General features: G+C 39.9%; 1 protein-coding gene across 1 annotated transcript in view; it reads right to left on the bottom strand.

Annotated features, from left to right (window-relative positions):
* GPR180 (G protein-coupled receptor 180) overlaps window positions 1–18,809 on the bottom strand; it is a 290,031-nt gene that overhangs the window by 14,267 nt on the left and 256,955 nt on the right. The window lies entirely within an intron of this gene.

Below are 18,809 nucleotides of genomic sequence, written 5' to 3'. Positions count from 1 at the left end.
GCATGCCCCTGTTACCCAGTGCTATGCAACAAACTACTCGAACACTTAATAGCTTGAAACAACAAGTATTCTATTATATCTTACAAATTTACGGGTCAGGAATCCATACAGGGCTCAGCTGGTGATGCTTCCGACCTACACATGATTGACAGGGGATGCTTGGCGGTACTGAGCTGGTTGGTTGGGCGGATCTGGAGGGGACAAGACAGATTCACTTATACATCTGGCTCCTTGGTGGGGGTGACCGGAAGGCTAGGCTCATCTAAGACTGTCAGATTGGATCTCCTATGGTTCTGTAGCATGGTGGTCTCAGAGTAGTTGGGCTTCTTGAATAGAAGTTCAGGGCTCCTAGAGAGTCTTTCATATGAGAGTGGAAGTTGCTAGTCTCTTATGTCTTGGACCCAGAAACTGGCAGAGCACCACTTCTGCTGAATTCTACTGATCAAGGGAATCACAGAGCCTGACCAGAATTTAAGGTGGATGAGTGGGTGGGGTTCAACTGTACCTCTCAGTGGGAGGCATAACCACGAATTTGCCACCATCTTTAATTCTACCACAGGGCACAACATTTAGGTGAGGCAATTCCCGGTGGTGGTTGGGCATCCTCAGTGAGGGACACAGCTGTAAGCCATCAGCAGCTGGTTTTCCCCGGAGCTGAGGGTTGCATGTGCTGGTGCTGAAGAGGAGACCTGGTGAAGGAACCCCAGAGTCCACTGCAGGAACCATGTCGCATATTCCTCAGAATTAGCCCTGATGGGCAGCTAACATCGAATTGCATCTTGAGGAAGAGAAAGGATTGGCAAAAGATTTGTCTAAGCAAACTTCCCTAGTGTCCTTCCACAAACGGGCTTGAAAGCCTTGTGTGAAGAGCAGGTGGGCACCCAGAAGTTAGCAGAATTATCAACAATAACACAGGATCACCCTTCAAGTCTACAGATTTGGTAATAGACAGATGTCTGTTGAGTGAATCTCAATGGAACTTGTGCTAAAACCTCTGATCTGTAAGATTCTTGGGGAAAAGAAAGGAAAGAAATGGATTTTGGGTCTCTATGTTCTTAGAAAGTTTATTTCAGCTTTTAAAATCATAGGATAGTAGAGCTGAGAGACACTGGTGACCATTCAGCCCCATTTCCATTTGCAGAAGAGAAAACATGATCCAGGGAGTGAAACAAACTGTTTATTGGAACAGTTTGTTTCACTCTCATACAGCTAGTTAATGCAAAGCAAGGAGCAGAATCCGATCTCCTGACTTCCAGTTCAGTTCTCTTTCTTACTCTAAGTCAGTTTTCAAATAGGAATTCCTCTGGTTGGCGTTGGTATGGTCTCTGAGGTACCCCAGGAACCTGGGCCAGGGTTGGCCCAAGATACAGAATTTCTGACATACAACTTTTGATTGCAGGCATCAAAAATTGATAAGGTTACTGCTATTTTTAAAAATTTGGAAATAATCCTCTTGGAAAGAATACACACTTTGGTGTGTTTCTTATTTTTTTAAAAGTCTACATATCCAAGTAACAGCACCTAATGAAAAGATTAGAATTTCTTTTTGTTTTTGCTTTAGATTCAGTCCAGTCCAACAGGCTCTTACTTTCCTGTTAAGTACAAGGCTCTTTGCTATAAGCTCCTATGAGCTGATACAATTCCCTCCTCCCAGGGAACTTACCTTCTAATTATGCAGTTACATGAGGTCAGCCCCCTAGAGGTCCTTGAAGCTCATAGGTAGTACGGAACTGCTGAAGATTTTAGAACATGGGAGTGTTAGGATTAGATCTCTACCTTTTTTAGGAAGATATTAGAAGCTGTTTCAATGGTCCAGATGAGCACCAAGAGCCGGAAGCTCTGGGGCTAGGAAGGAGGGGGCAGCTTTACTAGGATGTCAAAGGTTTAATGGGGGGCTTCCCTGGTGGCGCAGTGGTTGAGGGTCTGCCTGCCGATGCAGGGGACACGGGTTCGAGCCCTGGTCTGGGAAGATCCCACATGCCGCAGAGCAACTAGGCCCGTGAGCCACAACTACTGAGCCTGCGCGTCTGGAGCCTGTGCCCCGCAACAAGAGAGGCCGCGATAGTGAGAGGCCTGCGCACCGCGATGAAGAGTGGCCCCCACTTGCCACAACTGGAGAAAGCCCTCGCACAGAAATGAAGACCCAACACAGCCATAAATACATAAATAATTAAATTAAAAAAAATAAAAGTTTAATGGGAAGAGTCCCAGCTGTAGTTGTGGTTTAATCGCCTAGCAGGACGTACCAGAGCTGACTTATTTATAAACAAGCTTGCAAAGGCAGTGCTGCAGCAGGCAGTCATGTGACTCTTGCTGTCTTGAAAATCCCACCTTAGGTTAGTAAGGTGGTCTCTGTTGTCTAGCAGATGCCTAATACGCAGGCTCACCTTTCAGTGACAAATGAAAACACAGATACAAACTAATGGGCAAAGAAGAGCCCCATTTATCTGTTTGTGTTGCTTGACAAACGGCTCAGCAAAAGCATCTCAGGGAGCGTCAATCATCCCATTTTCCTTTCTTCTTTTTTCTCATTACAGTCATTACTGGTTGCAAAAGACTGCTCACAAAACAGCTAGTGATTATAATTTAATGCATCCTTTCTGAAACCTGCAGGGAAATTAAAGCAGGGAGCCACCTGGGGTGGGGGGAATTGGGGGGGAACGGGACAGGGAAATGGCTTGGCTATATCTGAGGTAATAGCTTTAAGTGCTAATTGTGAAGCACTTCCCGGCTGTCTGACCAGGGCTGACCTTAGGCAGCTTGGGAAAGCCGAGGTCACTCTTTTGCAAATAGAGTCCACTTATGGTGGTAGGGGAGCTCGGGGATCCTGGCTGGAGCCCCTGCTCAATCTGAGGAGTCAAGTGTTGTTCCTGAACTCTAAGGGAACCCCAGAAATGCCTGTCCACATCATCCAGCATCCAAACTCAGCTCTGGACCAGGCAAATATGTGGTTTGTTGGCTTCCGCTCACGGGAAGCCACACAACAGGAAACTAAAGCATTTTTTGCCATTATTAGCATGCAACCTCACAACACCGAGAATTCAGTTTAGAACAAAATTTCTCTCTCTCTCTCTCCATTACTCTCTACTCCTCCCTCCATCACTACCCTCCCAAGTAACTTAAGGTCAGATCCAAAGGATCTCATGATAAAAACCAAAATCATTGAAACGAAAGATACTCATTCTGCATCTGAACTAATGCTCTTCTGATAACAGTATTTTGCTAACACCCTAAACCTGCACTCTCCATTACAGTAGCCACTAGCCGCATGTGGCTTTTTAATGTAAATTAATTTAAATTTAACTTAACTTAAAATTCCCTTCTTCACTAACACTAACCAATATCAAGTACCCAATGGTCACATGTGGCTACTGGCTACCATACTGGACAGTGCAAACCTCAGTGCACAAAACGTAGTAAAATAAGAAATTGTGAGTTTTGAGTATTTATTACCTTTTTGATATAATAGTTAATGATAAATTTATACAATCTAATTTTTAAATAGTGACAGTGCTTAACAGCCAGCTCACAGAATTCCTGAAAGTGCAATAATGAACTCCACAAGCCAGTAAAAGCCAGCTCCTGCACACCACTGGAACATTTCTATCATCGCAGAAAGTTCTATCGGACAGTGAGGCCCCAAACAACTCACCAGTTTACTAGTGTGGTGACAGAAATATTCAGAATGAGAATGAGACACGCCCCGACCCTGAAATTGGTAGCAAGGATAAAAGACTTTAAGGATCGTAATCTCTCCATCAGCCCTTCCCTTCCTCAGACCTAAACCAAATTCCTTGCTCCTTCTTTGCAGAAGGGAACACATGCTTAATTGTTTTAGAGTGTATCATCATCCTCGCAGATGCTTTGCAACAAACTCTCTCCTCTGTCCTCTGGCACACTCCATAAACCTCTTCTTCCTTCATTTCCTCTCTTCCTCTGACTGTAAACCTGTTTTTTTTTTTTTCTAACTTCATCATCACAGTAAGGCCCGAGGCCCGTGATTATCCAAGTCACCTTTCAATTCATCAGCATCCCTGGTGTTTTGCATAGAATTCAGGACAATGCTGCAGGCTGAAACCTCACCAGAAATTTATACAACACCATAATGTTCTTCTGATTCCCCAGGCATTCTTCCCTTGATTGGAGCCTGGGATCCATTTGCTTTCTCCAGATACCAGAGCTTTCTTTTTCCTGGGTCAGAGAATTCAGAGTGAGGTTTGTTTCAGAATAGAAAAAACACACAGAAGACTCTTTCTTGTCGGCAGACCCAAGACAGAAGCTTCTTTTCTTTTCTCCAAGAAGAATATGCTCAAGAGAATTTTTGCAGGAGGTAATGCCAGTGACTTTCGTTTTTGTTTTGGCTCAAACTAGCACATGACATTTGGTCCTGAAGATGAGCGTTTCCAGGAGTAGGGCCAGGGCAGGGGCCTGTGGTTCTAGAGCCAAACTTCATAACACTCCCTGTGCAGCAGCAAACTCCAGGGAGCTTCGGCCAAATGCCAGAGTCCAAGCCCCACTCTCAGAGGGTCTGATTCAATTAGTCTGGCCCTGCATCAGCATCTTTTAAAAATTGTTTTGAATTGTGGTAAAATACACATAAAATAAAATTTACCTTATTAGCCCTTTTTACATGCACAAGTCGGTGGCGTTAGATACATTCACATTGTTGTGAAACCCTCACCACCATCCATCTCCAGAACTCATCTTGCAAAACTTGCAATACGCTTTAAACAGCAACTTCCCTCTCATTGCTCCTCCCTGCCAGGGGCTGTCTCTGTGCACCTGACTACTCTAGGTACCTCGTGTAAGTGGAACCATGCAGTATTTGCCCTTTTGTGGCTGGCTTATTTAACTTAGCGTATTGTCATCAAGGTTCATCCATGCTGCAGCACATGTCAGGATTTCCTTCCTTTTTAAGGCTGAATAATATTCCACTGTACGTGTCCACCGTATTTTGTTTATCCACTTACTTATTGATGGACACTTAGGTTGCTTCCCCCCTTTTGGCTACTGTGAGTAATGCTGCTGTGGGCATGGGTGTGCGAGTACGTGTTTGAGTTCCTGCTTTCCATTCTTGGGGTCTATTCCGAGTGGAATTGCTGGATCATGTGGCGCGTCTATGTTTCTTTTCTTTTCTAGGTTTCATTTTTTGAGGAACCATCACAATGTTTTCCACAGCAGCCACAGCATTTGACATTCCTACCAGCAGTGCACAAGGGTTCCAATTTCTCCACATCCTCTCCAACCCTTATTCTGGCGTGAGGTGGTATCTCATTGTTGTTTTGAGGCATCCGTATCTTTAGAAAGCCCTGCAGGTGATGCTAACATGCAAATGGGTGAGAGCCATGGCTTGAGGGAAGCTATGGACGCAGTAGGTAAGGACATGCGGGCTGACCTGGTGGACGAAATCCATCCTCCAGAGAAACCAAAGAAACTCGGCTTTGGCACCAGATAGTTCTACATGAACTTTGGGCAAATCACTTGGCTCCCCTTACTTCTTTCCCTGTTTATAAATGGAGGTGAGAAAACCTTCTTTGACATTATTGTTGTAATTATTACCTGGCATATAATTGTCAGGGGAGGTTAGACTCTTAGAGATGTAGAAAGCCATGCCTTGTCTCTTTCTGAAACTGAGAGATGAGGAAACTGAGCCCTCACAAGAATACGGGATTTTTCTGAAGGTTCTACTTGATGTTTCAGCACCTAAATTAAAATCCAGGATCTGATGATATTTCTGTTCATGCCGCCCTCTCTTCTTGTTTGCCTCTCTTCTTACCTCGCCCACTCTTCCCTAGCACCTCCATCCCCTGGCAGGGGTGCTTAGGGTGGGCATTTTACATCCACTGACTCATTCAGTTCTGCCCTCCATCCAGTGAGACGGGAATGGTCATGGTCCCCATTTGACTTATAATTAACAGTAACAATATCTAACATTTACTGCCGTCTTTACTACGTGTCAGTATTAACTCATTTAATCTTTTTTTTTTAATAATTTTTTTAAAAGATTTATTTATTTATGGCTGTGTTGGGTCTTCATTTCTGTGCGAGGGCTTTCTCTAGTTGTGGCAAGTGGGGGCCACTCTTCATCGCGGTGCGCGGGCCTCTCACTATCGCGGCCTCTCGTGTTGCGGAGCACAGGCTCCAGACGCGCAGGCTCAGTAATTGTGGCTCACGGGCCCAGTTGTTCCGCGGCATGTGGGGTCTTCCCAGACCAGGGCTCGAACCCGTGTCTCCTGCATTGGCAAGCAGACTCTCAACCACTGCGCCACCAGGGAAGCCCTAACTCATTTAATCTTAACAGTAGCCCTTTGAGGTGGTGAGTCTTTTTTTACAGCTCTGTTGGGGTATAATTGGTATACAATAAAGTGCATAACTTGATAAGTTTTGACGTGTGTGTGTAGTTGTGAAACTAACATTACCATCAAGATAGTGAACATATTCATGCCCCCCCAAAATGTTTTCTTATGCCTTTTAAAAATTCCCCTTCCTCATCAAAAAGATGATAAAGCAATATGAACAACTCTATGCCCTCACATAAAAAATAGAAAGAAATAAATTCCCTTTCTCATCCTACTTGGCCACTCCCCTACTAATGATCTGTTTTCTGTTACGATAGATTAGTTTACATTTTCTAGAATTTTAAATACATTGACTCATACTCATATGCACTTGTTTTATCTGGCTTCTTCACTCAGCATAATTACTTTGAGATGCACCAGTGCTGTAGTGTGTATCAACAGTTCATTCCTTTCTACTGCTGAGGATTATTCCATTGTATAGGTATTCCATAATTTGTTCATTCATTCACCTGTTGCTGGACACTTGGATTATTTTCAGTTTCTGATTATTACAAATAAAGCTGCTATGAACATTTGTGTACAGGTTCTTATAAGGACATATGCTTTTATTTCTCTTGGATAAATGCCTAGGAGTACATGGCTGGATCACATGATAGGTGTATATTGAACTTTTGAAGAAACTTCCTACATGTTTTCCAAATCGGTTGCACAATTTTATGTTCTCACCAGCAGTGTGTGAGAGTTCCAGTCTTCTACATTATTGCTAATATTTGGAATGATCGATAAAAAAATTTAGTCATTCTAATAGGTGTGTAGTGGTATCTCATTGTGGTTTTAATTTGCATACATCTTCGGTGGTGTATTGTCTCTTCAAATAGCAGACCATTTGTTTCAAAAAGGGTGGTAATATTAATAGTCTAACCTAGCTATTAACATGTGTTAACATGTCTCCAAAGAGCACAAACACAAGGCAAGAGTAAAAAGTGAAAAAACAGATTAATCTGCTTTCAGTCAAATGAAAATGTTATAGATCCTGAGCCAAAAAAAATATTCTTGGGATTAACTTTTTTGATGCTCTAAACTGATCAAGGTAAAATTGTTTTTAAAGATCAGTCTCAGTCTTTTGAAATAGAGGGATCGATGTTTTTAATGGACATCAAAACTAGAGGACATTGTCTTAAACTGATACAATGTTATGGCTGGAAGTGATCTCAGTGACGATTAAATTCAGGAGTTATAAATCTTTTTGTGCTCATAACACATTTTCAAATACAGACTTGTGGTTATTATCTTAAGGGAATTGAGTCAGTTACATACATTAAACAAATCAGCAGTAATTGCAACTATAATCCCAGCTGCAGAATATCAGTATCTCAGAGTGTGTAAAGAAATCCACATACACAGTCACAATTCATTCCTGGGTTACTGATTGAAAAGAGCTGTTTATTGCCCTGACTAAGATATATTAAGTATTCATGAGACAAAGTTTTCGTAAATTCTAGAAGCACATGATTTTCTATGATGGAGGTGATGTTATGTAATGTTTACCAGTTACTTGGAGCAAATTGCACACCACTCTTGATTTTATCATATGAGCCATTCAGCACAACATCCTATGAAAGACCACCTTGCAGTGGATGAACTTGTCACCAAAGTTCAATTTTAATGTTAGTTTAAATTTAGCAGCATGCCAGCGTGCCTCTGTCAGTCACTGAGAACCGTACAGTCTAGATATGGCCTTACCTGGGGTCTCACTTTCAGATAAACCAGAACCAGAATGCATATCTCCTCATGACCAGGCCAGTGTCCTTTCCATTGCATCTGCCTCTTTCTGCCTCAATTCAATTAAATAGTTATTGACAGAAAAGGATGAATTTAGATGAATTTCCATCTATGAATTTATCTAAATTTTATATCACATGAACAGAGCAGAGGTTGAGCTATACTTATGCTCCCAGGATATCAATAATACGTGATTAGAGTTCTCAGATTTCTTTCTACTCATTTCCTTCATATTCTACATTATGTCCTCTGCCATCATTATTCCATGGAAATGACTGCCTCTAAAATTACAAATGACCTACTTCTTGGAAAATTTCATGGTCCTTTCTCAGTTCAAAGTTTCCCCTCATGCTCTATAGCGCTTGATGCTTTCTTGGCTTCTTATAAAAACTTTATCCACGTTAGGCTTCTATGATGCTAAATTTCTTGGTACCCTTAACTCTTTACCTTTTCTTGGCTGGATTGTCTTCTTACCCTCTCCACCAATCATTGATGTTTCCCTCTTCTCTGACTTGTATTATCTCTCTATTCTTTTGTCTCTCTATATCTTTAAAGAATTATTTATGTCCTTTAACTGAAAAGACTCAATTGTTTCTTCAATTCTAAAACTTCTTTCCTCCTGGAACTCTCATTGGACCTGTGTTGGAGCTTTTACATTTACCCTCCTTATCCTTTAGCTTCTCTTTCATATTTTTTATCTCCTTGTCCCTGCATATTTTACTTTTGGTGATTTCTTCAGTTCTAGCTTCCATTTTTACTAGTCGTGCCTTCAAAGTGACTGCTTAGAATTTTTTTTTTTACCTATTCATCTTTTTCATTTCAATGACTACACTTTTCTTTTTTAAGATTTCTACTTGCTTCTCTTTTTTCTGTACCTTCTTTGTCTTAATTCATAATTGTCTGTATCTCTTTGAAAGAGGGAGAGGAAGAGAGAGACAGAGAACTCCACTTAAAATGAGCCTGAAAAACTACAATTCCAAAACATGCAAAAGTAAACATACACACACAGTCACATTCTCATATGTCAACGAACTCAATATTTGGGAGAAAAACTAACCCACAATGAAATGGAAGTAAGAGAATCATCTCAAAATGACATCATAACAATGATGGTTCGTATCCTCAGAAAGGAGAAGAAAAGAATAACACTAATTTCAAAAGAATATAAAATTATGAATCAAAATGAACAAATATGAATAAAAAAGTGAACGTGAAAAAGAACCAGCTACCAATCCTGAAAATTAAAAAAAATTATTCATCTAACTCATTAATTATAATAAATAAATATAATAGATAATATATATATATTTATTAAATGTCTGTTTATGTGTCAGGCACTGTTCTAGGTGATGGAAAGAAAATAGTGAAAAACAGAGTGAAAAAAATCCCTGCCTTCCAGGAGCTTGGTTTCTTGTGAGGGGCTATCAGACAATCAGCAAGATAAATAAGTAAGGTACATGTATGCTAGATAGTGACAGGTCCTAGTGACAAAAGGAAAGCACAGAATAGTAGGGAAAGTGTTTTAAGTGTGTGTGTGATTACAGTTTTAAGTAGGGTTATCAGAGATGGTCTCAATGTTGAGTAAAGATATGGAGGAGGGGAGGGAACAAGGTATGTAAATATCTTGAGGGAAGAACATTCTAGTCAGAGGAAACCACAAATGCAAATGCCCCGAGGAGTTTGTGTAGAGTTTTGAGGAATAGCTAGGAGAACAAGATGACTGGAATGGTGGGAATAAGGGGCACTAAGAGGACCAGAGAGTGTAAAGCCTTGCAGGCCGTCGGAAGAGTTTTGGTTTTCACTCTGAGTGAGACGGGAAGCCATTGGAAGGTTTTAGCAGAGGTGTGATGTGATATGGTTCATGTTGTAACAGGATCACTGTTGACTAAAGGGGTCAAGGGCAGGATCAGGGAGACCAGTTAGGAGTCAATTGCTATAATCCAAGTAAGAAAAGATGGTGAGGACTTCCCTGGTGGCGCAGTGGTTGAGAATCTGCCTGCCAATGCAGGGGACATGGGTTCGAGCCCTGGTCCAGGAAGATCCCACATGCCGTGGAGCAACTAAGCCCGTGTGCCACAACTACTGAGCCTGTGCTCTAGAGCCTGGGAGCCACAACTACTGAGTCCACGTGCCACAACTACTGAAGCCCGCAGGCCTAGAGCCCGTGCTCCACAACAAGAGAAGCCACTGCAATGAGAAGCCCGCGCACCGCAACCAGGAGTAGCCCCCCATCGCTGCAACTAGAGGAAGCCTGTGCAGAGCAATGAAGACCCAACGCAGCCAAAAATAAATAAATAAATTAATTAGTTAAAAAAAAAAAAAAAGAAAAGATGGTGACTTGTACCAGGTTGGTGGCAATGGAAGTCATGTGATCATTTTGGATAGATATGACAGGAATTGTTGATGGGTTCAGTATGAGATGTGAAATAAAAAGAGAAAGTAAGAAGGATCTAAATTTTTTGCCTGTGTAACTAGAAAATTAGTGTAGCTATTTACTGGGATGGAAGAATCAGGCATGTGGGGAAGATCAGAAGCTAAATTTTAAATGTGAGCTACTTATTAAACATCCAGGGGAGATGCCCAAGGTGGCATTTGGATACACACATCTGTATTCAGAAGAGAGGTCCAGGATGGAGATATGAATTGTGGAGTCATCAGCATATAGCTGTAATTAAAACCATGAAACTGGATAAGAGATCTCAAATAATGAGTGTAGATAAAAAAGTGAAAAAGTCCAAGGGCTGCCCTGGGGCACTTCAGTACCTTGACGTTGGGGAGATGAGACAGAAAGTAGTCATCTAGGTCATGGATAACAGACTTTATGATGGACACCAAGACAAAATTAGACAATTAGAAGACAGTCTCGAGGAATTTATTGGAATGCAAAGCAAAGATGTTAGAAAATAAAAGCTATGACACAGAGAACAAATGAAAAGACTCTTGAGAACAAATGAAAAGACTCTAACATGCATCTACAGAAATTCAAGACAGATAATAGAAAGAATGGTGGAAAAGGAGTATCTGAAGAAATGACTGGAAATTTTCCAGAGTTGAAAAACTAGAGTCTTATGGTTGAAAATACATACCAAGTGCCTAGCAGAATAAATAAAACTATACTTATGTAAATACATCATAATAACGCTAAAAAATATTTGGAATAAAGAGATGATCTTAAAAGGTGCCAGAGGGTATAGAAGAGAAATTACCTTCAAGGAAATAACAATTTGATTTAACGAGGCTTCTCATCAGCAAAAATAGATACCAGAAGACAAGAGACGAATACCTTTCAAGTCCTAAAAGGAAAATACTTTCAAAGAAGACTTCTATACTCAGCTATCAGTCAAGAATAGGGGGGAAAAGCTATTTTTATACCTAAAAAAACAAAGAGAGTTTACTAGCCATATTGTACAAAAAGTAAAAGTAGAGGAAAAAGATAACTTCAAAGAAAATATTAAAATAACTGGTAAACAAAACTAAATACTGGCTGTAGAAAATTACTGATATGTGCATGTGTGTGTTTTAAGATGACAATAAGAAGGAAATGAGAGGAAGGAATTCAGTATGTAGCTAAAGAATGTTAAAGTTCTTGTTTTATTTGAGAAAAAGATAAAGCTACTCGATGATTTTACACTTTATTGAAAACTATAAAGTTAAGGATGTATGTTAAATATGTAAAAATAACTACTGAAATATAGAATTAAAATCTATAAATGTCAGAACAAAGAAGAAGCACCGGAAGGAGGAAATAAAAATAAAATTATAGGACTTCTGGTTTCAGCTCTGACACGTAAGAGCTCAGACATCATCACTCCCATACTTACAACAAGAAAGATGAACAAACTGGGAGTCAATGACTTTGCTTGGACTTATCAGAGGACTGAAGTTACAGGGTAAGTCATGCCCTTAGAGTATGGAGAGGTAAATCCACAATCACAGCCCAGATCTGTTGACCTGAAGCAGAAACCTCTGGCGCCATGAATTGGTAGGAACATTTAAATGACAATTTGGACAAATTTCTGGAGGGTGAGGGTAGACTAGTATGAGAGCAGGAAACTTCTAGGAGCTATGTCTTGGGGTTGGTGGTGGTAGTGGGGAGGGGGCGTTGGCAAACTTTCATTACGTCCAGGAACTCCATCAGGATCTCACAGCGAAGATCTAGAAAGAGCTCCTAGTGGCTCTGGCTGGGGAAGAGAAGAGTAACCTTTGTGAAACACACTCGGGGCATTCTCCGTAACAGAGGCTGTCTCTCCAGAGGAAGACTTTCCCAGAGCCTTATCCCAGCTGGGGAAGGACATTCCTCCTGCAACATCCTCTGGACTTCTTGTCTAAATTAAGTGGGAGAAAAGCTACACCCTTTGAGAAACATTTGTGCAGGTCACAACCCAGAGGCCAGGCCCCCTAAAAGACTGGGATTAGCCATAAAATGTATAGAATGCTTCTTCTTCCCTGTGTCTGACCACCACAGCAAGACAGGTCTGATGTAGAGCAAGACCTACGCCACTAGTTACTGTCTTATTAGAAAGCTATAGAGATTAGAGGGTGAAGTATTACTGTAGGGATAGATAAGTAAATCAGTAGAAAGGAAGAAGAATCTGGAAACAAAGGGAAGTAAATGTAGGACTTCACAACTGGGTGTTGAGACAACTGATTTTCCATATGAAAAAATGTAAACTTTGGTTCCTACTTCATACCATGTATTATGAACCTCAGATATATGAATGACCTGAATTTGAAAAAAAAAGTTAAATTATAGAAGAATAATTTTATGATGCCAAGGAAGAGAGGGATTTATTAAATAAGATATAAAAGAACAAAAATCATGAGAAAAAAATGACAAAGTTGACTATATAAAAGTTAAAACCTTCTGAATGACCAAAGAAAATAAAGGTAAAAGGAAAGTCAGAAACTGAGATAAATGATTTTCAGCACACATATAAGGCAAATAATTAGTATTTTGAATACATGAAGAGCTTGCATGAGCTGATGTTAAAAAGACAAATGACTGAAATAGTAAAAACTGGGCAAAGGATGTGATCAGGCAGTTCACTGAAGAGAAGACCTGAATGTCTAACTAAAGTGTATTTCTTAATTTCCAAATATTTCAGGATTTTGTAGTTAACTTCTTGTGAGTTTTGGCGCTATTCCACTGTTGTCAAAGAACACACTGTATATATGTTCTACATGTGTCATACATCAATTATTTGAAATTTCCAAGACTTGACTTGTGATTCAGCACAAATGACTTATTTAATTGCAGCGTTTAGATCAGAATATTCTATGTTATAGTTGCTCAGTAAACATTTATTGAAAGAACTAACGCAAAGTCACGAAATAATTTATGCTCTTTTATTTGTACATTTTCTCAGCCCCTCTGCTCAGAGCATCAGAATCCTTCTCGATCACTGTCCATATTCTGTGAGGTACAGTCAGAACACTTGGGAATCTGGCTTCTTTTTGAATTCTAGCTCAGCAATTTATGAAATGTCGTAAGCTGAACAAAGTTATCTGAATCTGCTTTCTCTTTTAAAAAATGTTTGCAAAAATCTTTTTGGGGGGGGTTATGGGTAGAATTAGAAATAAAATATGCAAAAATGTTAAACACATTTGTAGGGATGATTGTAGGAACACAATGTCACAAATTACACCCAGATGTCTTAAATATTCGTAAATTGGTAGTTCATGCGCATGTTCATAATACCTTCTAGATTATTAATACAATGTCTCAATCTGTTAGAATAAAATACTAATCTGAGCATGATCTTAAATAACACCTGTGAATGAGAAAGAAACACACACATCTTTTATGGCTGCAATTGTGGATCCCTAAGAGATGTTTCTTCCTTGTGGAATTAATTCCAGAAAAATACCAGTAAAACTCCAAGGGAGGGGGAAAAACCTCCAAAGGGAAAGAGATGGAAATTCCTTGAGTATTTGTGTACTTGACTTAGTGAAAGCATCCAATAAAAATTTCCCAAGTGGACGGCAAATAAAATGAACAGCTGTCGAAAAGTCAAAATCCATTTACATGAATATTGGGCAATACAGGTAGCAGTGCTTGGCTAGCAGTTCTCTGGGAATGTAAAACAGTGAACATATAAATCCTTTGCAATTTGTAGATCTCATTCAAGCTGAATCACCCCGAGTTTTCTAAGTCAACTGGTGCAGCTGCCAGTTGGCGAGCTCGTGGCTGCAGAACACACTGGGAGCAAATCACACCAGTTCCAGAACTTGGTGTGAGGAGGTCTGAATAAAGGGAAGGTGATTTGCAACAAGCTTTTCACAATTTAGACAGGAAGTAGTTCATGGATATAAAAGAAAGCAACGACATATTCTCTCTCATGAAATTTTTGTTTCTAATTTTTAAGTAAAAAAAATGCAAAATGTCAGACTGAGCAAGCTTTCTGATAAATAGGAAAAGTTATTATTTAGAAAAATGTTTCATCAAATTATCACAAACTTCTACTTCATATCTAGAAAAAGATGTCTTATCTTCTTTATTTTAAAGGTTGATTTGCTTTTACCTAATTTTAGGTGTTTATGCTAAATTCTTGTCACTGTACCTCTAACAGTGAATTTTTTTTTAAAAAGATTTTGCTATCTTGGATGATATTCTGCCTAAAATATTTGCTCAGGGTGCTGACCCTGCTGTTTCCTTCATTGTTATTGGATGTTACGTCTCTAAAACAGTGTTTTTCCGTCTGAGGTCCTCAGATGCTTGGAGGTATACTCTTGGGTGTACTCCATAACAGTTGTATAGTTTGATGCTTTCTTTTTGGAGATAACCAAATGTACTGTAAAATTAAAATAGCTTAAAAAGAGAAAAATGGTGGAAGAATTGAATTATCACATAGAACACGTTAGGCATTTAAGCCAAACTTTTAAAAAGATCTCCGTTGTGGCAATCAGTATATTTTCATATTACAAGTTTACAACAGTGTTTCAGCAAAATAACGTCATGCTTTAATGTTGCTAATCGGAATTTTAAATTTTTTATTATATTTTATTTATAACAGGACCATTAGCATTAGGAAGTTTCCCCTAGTTTTATGTTTGCATGTTTTTAAGTAACATTAATAATCAAAATCATATGTCAACCCTTGAGGATATAGTTTTCCCCTTGAAAGAAGTCTCTGCATATTTAAGCTTGAAAAGTACTATCTAAATTCCTCTTCAACAAGCTCATGTATTTTTGTTGGAGTGTAGGATGACAAAGCCAGTCAAGAAAACATAGCTGCCTAGGATATAACTATAGGAAGGAGATATTTATTGGATGATTTGGTCACCTGACACTTTGGACCTCTTAAGGGGTACCTGTGATGGGGCCTTCACTCCACGGAAGTGAAGTCAAAGTAACTTTTTCTCAGCTGGTTATAGTGGTCCTCTGGTTCCAGCCCTGCTTCCTCTATCGATGTGGATCTAGGTAACTCATGGGTTTCCTTGGCTTAGTGGTTTCTAAAATTTTTGTTATGAAGTCTTTTTTTTTTTTTTTAAATTTATTTATTTATTTATATTTATTTTTGGCTGTGTTGGGTCTTCGTTTCTGTGCGAGGGCTTTCTCCGGTTGCGGCGAGCGGGGGCCACTCTCCATCGCGGTGCGTGGGCCTCTCACCGTCACGGCCTCTCCCGTTGCGGAGCACAGGCTCCAGACGCGCAGGCTCAGTAGTTGTGGCTCACGGGCTTAGTCGCTCCGCGGAATGTGGGATCCTCCCAGACCAGGGCTCGAACCCGTGTCCCCTGCATTGGCAGGCAGATTCTCAACCACTGCACCACCAGGGAAGCCCTGAAGTCTTTTTTTCAAGAGAAAAATATCAGATTCCCTATTCGAAAGATAATTGTACTTTTCATGGAGAAAATATATAATCACATAGATCCCATAAATTCAGTAATGCTATTAAGCACATTTTAGAATTGTTTATGTTTTGTATTCCTTATATGCAGGAATATTGCTGATGCAGTCTCCTGAGAAGGCTTGGTATGCATACATAGAGATACTAAGACCGCTTGAAATAATTCATGGTCACTAAGGGTTCAAGGCTCTGAAGTTACAACCACCGTTGTAACTGTTACTACCTACGGTCTCAGCATAGAAAAGGAGTTCTCAGCAAAGCACACAATCACCACAATGCTTCTTGGCATCGTTAACTTGGCTCTCAGAAGTGCAGCCCCAACCGATAGATTGAGGAATAACTGACAATTGAAATGAGTTAAAGTCATCTGAGTTGTGCTCATATATATATGTATATATGCATGTATATGTGTGCATACATACAAATGCATATCAGATAAATATATATGTTAAATTACATATAAATATAAATACTTATATACATATTTAATTGTGATATCACTCAGTTGCAGACCTGGGACAGACATCTGTTGACAAGACTTCAGCAGATTTCCTTATTTATGAAACAGACCCTAAAAGAGAGGACTTCAGGAAGCAGAAAACACATTATTCATTTTAGAAAAATTCTTCACAATCCCAAACGTTGCTGCCCTGCAATGTGCAACAAACAAAACTCAGAGCGGTGATGTGATCTCCCTTAAAAAACGTCTTGTGCTGGAACGGGCAGCCAACTTTAGTAAGTGCCTGAATTCCAGAACGCTGACGGTTGTCAACTGAAAGAGTAAAAACGTTATCACCTGTTTAAGCACTGCTGACTGATGTATATTCACAAGCAAATCCAAACAGTTGCACCCACTTTTCAAGCTTTAGGGAAACCAGATGAGACCAGTGTCTCAGAGATATGCTATCAATGGATATTGTCTCTCTTTTTTTTTTTTTGCAGCAGAGTAGGAGAGGGAAGGAAGAATTGCATTAAAATGTAATGTTTGTCAACGGCTGTGATTTAAAAGGGAGAAGAAGAAGGGGGAGGAAAGGGAGAAGTTCCCAGCCCATTGCTAGCTGAGGTGTGGAGCTGTCTGAATACATTGGTAACGCGAGGGGCTGATTAGTCTGGAAGGCTGCCTACAGGTTAGCAGGCCTCATTTCAAATCTCTGACAGCAATATGTGTCGTTTCATGCTTCATCCTCATTCCCCGTGTTCAACACAAACTGGGGTCACTCTATATATGGAAATCACTGTCTTCAGGGCAAAAAAATTAAAAAAGGTGAGATTGCCGCTTTAACCTCACTGGCCTCAGAAAATATGTTTTAGTCCGATACATTATACTAGTAGGAATTATTTATCAAGAAGATACAAGCTTGATATTTCAGAAATAATGAGATGCTCTGGTTTTGCAGTTGAAATTTTATGGTCCACAGAGCATCAGCCATGAATCCAGAGGAATGAAGTAAACTTGCAATGAACGATATACGCCATGCAGCCAAAGAAAAATGGCTGTGGAAAGGGTAATATGAAAGTTATAACACAGTACAAGCTTTCTATAGCTAAAGTTCCTTTGCTGTTAAGAGAGGAAATATATTTTAAGGAATGTTAAAAAAAGGTCCACACATAAAAATCTTTCAGGCTTTCCTTCCTGATATTTTCTTTGGCAAACGTCCTACAGGATGAGGAAGCTGTAATAAACACTACAGTCTATGGTTTACATGAAATATTAAAAAATTCACAGCAAAAGAATCTGACTTGTCATCGTTGTGTAATGTGAAAGCTATCACAAGAATAACCCACAGACACAGCAATTAGAAAATGCATAAACATATATGATAGTGTTTTTTCTGAAATGTAGATTTTTGCTTATATACTTCCTGGTCAAATTGCCCGAATAATAAGAAGCCATTTGTCATATTCTATTTACAGGACTTGAAAGGATGCCCCCTAGGAAATAATGGGAAAACACTAATGTAAAAAAGCCAGCCTTCCACTAGCCACTCTGCATGTGTATGCTTCCCCCCACCTCCGAATTCTGGTCTTTCCTGGTTCTAGAGCCACTTCCCAAGGTCTTTGAGATGGCTCACAGTACAGCGACACATAGAATCAGGACTTGCTGAACCCCAAGCCCAGCAATTTAAATTATTGCCTGGCAGTTCTGGTCCCCTTGGGATATTTAGCCAATAAGTGTAATCACGAGAGCTCTTCATTCAAGCACCCAGCTTTGCAATGCATGCTCCCCAGCACAGAATCATAGAAAATAAACATCAACCATTTAAAACTCTTTGCAAATGTAATTACCTAAAGTAACAGGTTTTAAATCAGTCTCTCACAGACTTGTGCGTTTTCAGTGTCAGTCAAGGTCACCAAAAAGCATTAATTAAATACTTCAGGGCAACGGGTGCTGTGTTAGGCTGTGTACTAGGTATCAAACAGACAGAAGAACCTCTGTACACCTCGTTTTCTCAGCTGTAAAATGGACATAGCAACACTTAATTCTCAGAATTGTTATGAGAATTAAATAAGTGAATATATGCAGAGCACTTAGGACAGGGCCTGGCACACGCATATCATAGAGTAGAAAGCCTTGTTAAGTATGGTCAGTTACCTTTTGTGACAAAGATGACTAGTTGACCCCAATATCTCTTCTTTCTTGGTGACAGAATACGTGAATTTTAACTGGCCACGTGGAATCAGGACTATTTTTCTCAGCCTCCTTTAAATCTAAGTGTGGACATATATGGGGCCAATGGTTTATAGGAAGTGTCATGTGCAACTTCCAGAAAGTATTTTTAAAGTGCTATCTGGAATGAGGTGTTACGGCTGGAGATCAAGCAGCCATTTTGAACCATCATGGGGAAGTTATATGCTGAGTAAAAGAGTTCATAAAAGGAGG

The sequence above is a fragment of the Balaenoptera borealis genome (assembly GCF_965194805.1).
Source record: "Balaenoptera borealis genome assembly, chromosome: 18".
Classification (NCBI taxonomy): domain Eukaryota; kingdom Metazoa; phylum Chordata; class Mammalia; order Artiodactyla; family Balaenopteridae; genus Balaenoptera; species Balaenoptera borealis.
This window is presented reverse-complemented; position numbering and strand designations above follow the sequence as displayed.